This window comes from Triticum aestivum, chromosome 2B (genome assembly GCF_018294505.1).
Source record: "Triticum aestivum cultivar Chinese Spring chromosome 2B, IWGSC CS RefSeq v2.1, whole genome shotgun sequence".
Taxonomy (NCBI): domain Eukaryota; kingdom Viridiplantae; phylum Streptophyta; class Magnoliopsida; order Poales; family Poaceae; genus Triticum; species Triticum aestivum.
Genome location: NC_057798.1, coordinates 551989580 through 551992830, shown reverse-complemented (window position 1 = coordinate 551992830; position 3251 = coordinate 551989580).

Here is a 3251-nt window from a genome sequence, read left to right as displayed (position 1 = left end):
GTCGGTGGCGGCGGGCGCATTCGGTGAGCGAGAGGGAGAGGCGAACAGGGGGGAAGAGGGGCACGGGGAGAGGGGAGCGGTGCAGGGGGTGCGTGGCGTCGTCCGGGGCGTCGCTGGGGAGGCCAGGGAGGAAGCAGGAGGTGGCTAGGGGGGGGGGAAGCAGGAGGTGGCCGGGGCAGCATCGGCGAGCGCCACGCCTCGCCTCTGCTCGTCCTCCTGGCAGAGGAGGAAGAGGACAAAGGAGGAGGAGGTGGGCTGGGCCGGCTGGGGAAACTGGGCCGGCTCTGGTAAGCAGGTAAGTGGCCCAGGTGGGCTGCAGGTAATGTTTCTCTTCTCTCTTTTATTTCTATTTTAGTTACTGTTTTCTATTTTCTGTAATTGTGTTTGGATTTATTAAAAATGCCAGAGCATTTCCAAAAATCATGCAACTGACTGTGGCCACTGTTTGGAATATTTCCAACAGTAAACATTTCAGTTTGTGATTATTTGAGCATTTTAAAATATTATTAGCAATTAAATGCCCAAATGCAAATACTATATAATTTAATTCAAAAATCCAGGAATAGCCTATAAATATGTTCATCATTTTTGGAAGAGGTTTTCACCTTTAACAGAAATTATGAACATTTCCAAAGGGCATTCTGGGTTATTGAAAATATTTTTATTGAACCTAGTTAAATTTCATTTGGTGCTAGGGTTTCAACAATCCCCATTTCAAATTTAAATGAAATTTAAACATGGTGCAACACTCTAATGCATGCACTAGGCATTGTCAGAACTAGGGATGTGACATCTCAAAGCCAGTCCTCGGCCTCCAGAGGATTGTCAGTATGAGAAAATGTTGGAGGACGCGTCTTTTGTAACTCAGATAATTTGGATTGCGGTTGATACTGACCACGGTTACTTCCCATATTGATGAATTGGATCATCATTTCCTGGTGTTGCTGTTGACTCTGTTCGTACAAACGACAAACTTGTGTGAAAGCTGTTTCACTGCCCTGTTGACTTGTCTGTCCCTGAGTGAAATTTTGGTTCTGCGGCGTGCCATAATTCTCTTCTAGCTGAGTTGGCATGGAGCGCGTCCAAGGACGAGACATTTTTCACTCTGGGGATATATTGTGAGAAATCGTAAGATAAGCAAGAGAGGCGTAAAAGTCAACAAAATCACACACAAAGAACATTTTTAAACTCCATGATATTTTTGAAAACACACGATTTTGCGCGGAGAAGGACTAGCGCATATCTTACACGCGGGTATAATTATACATTACATCACTCAGGATATGCGTACATAATCCTGACATGTTATTTAAACTAGTGCACTCCTCCAGATTCTACATGATGCGCAAACAGGCTACTTCTCACAACCTATGTACATATAAACATATTACACAAGCCGATACATCGCATGGCGTCTACGCGTACTCAGTCGGAGATGGTGAGGATCTCCCTTGGCCTACCGAGGGTGAGATGCAGAGACACTGGGGAATCAACCTCCTCCTCGCTAATAGGTTCCAGACGAGAAACATTGTGCTGAGTTGATGGAGCAGGTGCTGTAGGTGGAATAACACGAATACGAGTGGGTGGAATAGGTGGAGTAGCACGTATGGGAGTGGGTGCAACAAGTGGTGCAGAGCAGACGGGAGTGGGTGCAATAGCCTGGTTAAATTCCTCTGTGGTAGGCAGACGACGAGCAGTGGCGAGTATGGAAGGTGAGTGAGAGGCTGCAGATGACACGAAAGTCAATGGTGGAGCGGTGTGCAGGAGTTCCCTCCTGTTAGCAGCACAGCCATGAACTGAGTCCATGCGTGCAGCTACGAGGTCATCCACCATGCAGTCGAATGCTGCCTCCAGGGCTCGGAGGTACTCGACAAGCATCTCAAAGGCTTCGTCTCGCTCTCCTCTGGGGAAAGAGAAAGAGTAGTGACAGGTGTAAGGCACATGGCATGGAAGGTAGCGGCAGCGACGGGTCTTCATTGCAGGAAGAACATCCTGAAGACGGGCTATAGTCTCGTGGGCAGCCATCTGCATAGCATGTCTTTCTGTAGGCATGGCTCTCCCCATGAACCGAAGACGGCGTACTACAGCATGGCCTCCCCTGAATTGCACCGCGGCCTGGTGCATAGTCAGATTGTCGTTGATCTTGTGTGGATAAAGCGTGAAGACTGGGCGCACGGATGGCCCCATTGCAACCTGAACGATGAAGGAGAGGAGTTTGATGAACCCCTCAGGCACGTTGGCGAACATTTGGGACTCACAGTCGTTGCCGACCATCTACAAAAGTAGGCAAAAATTCTGAGTGATCAGATCATAAATTTTATGCTGACTGTCAGAAAAATGACTACATTTGTAAAAATATGAATAACTCTATCATTCTAATAACCAATTAGCGATCGCACATAGTGGCTTCCTACAGTCAGCCTGGCTCTGGTTACCAAGTCTGTCACGACCGGCTTTTCAATAAAATGATTATTGATAAAACCGATCTTTTAATCCCAGTATAGGAAAAGTCATCCTTTCTGGTAGATAACGCTTGATAAACAAAGAACCAGTAGCATCAAATATATTACAGGGTTGAGCTGAGGATGCTCAACAATTTATTACAAGCTCGCCAATATCTTACATATGGGCGGTTATGACACAGGGGTGTGGTGGTATGCTACTAGCTCGAAGAAACATGGTGGCGGATAACTTGACTTCTACTGGCAGCACATCGAGCATCGAGGTGAGGCTCGATGAATTTAGTTCTAGTTGCGGAAGCGGATAATACAATGACCAAGACGGGATCGCACGGGACTGACTGGGACTCCTCTAGGCGTCGGACTCGCTATCAAACTCTTCATCCATGAGATCGCCTTCATCAACATCTGGCCAAATCAACAAGCCAGGTGAGTACTCCGAAAGTACTCGCAAGACAGTTCGGACAAAAGATATAATCAATGAATGCATGAATGCGTCATGATCCAGGATGATGCTCATAAAATAACGATAATATTGCAGGACGTGAAGAATAAAATAAATAACTGAAAACCGATCGGGTGTCTGAAGCGACGCCTCGAAAGGTAAATAAATAAAATGCATGCCGCAGTCGGGCGTCTAAGAGACACCACATAAAGGGCTTAAAAGAAATGCCACAGTCGGACGTCTGAGCGACATCATAGACAGGGCTTAAAAGAAATGCCACAGTCGGTCGTCTGAGCGACATCACAGACAGGGCTTTAAAAGAAATGCCACCGTCGGACGTCTGAGCG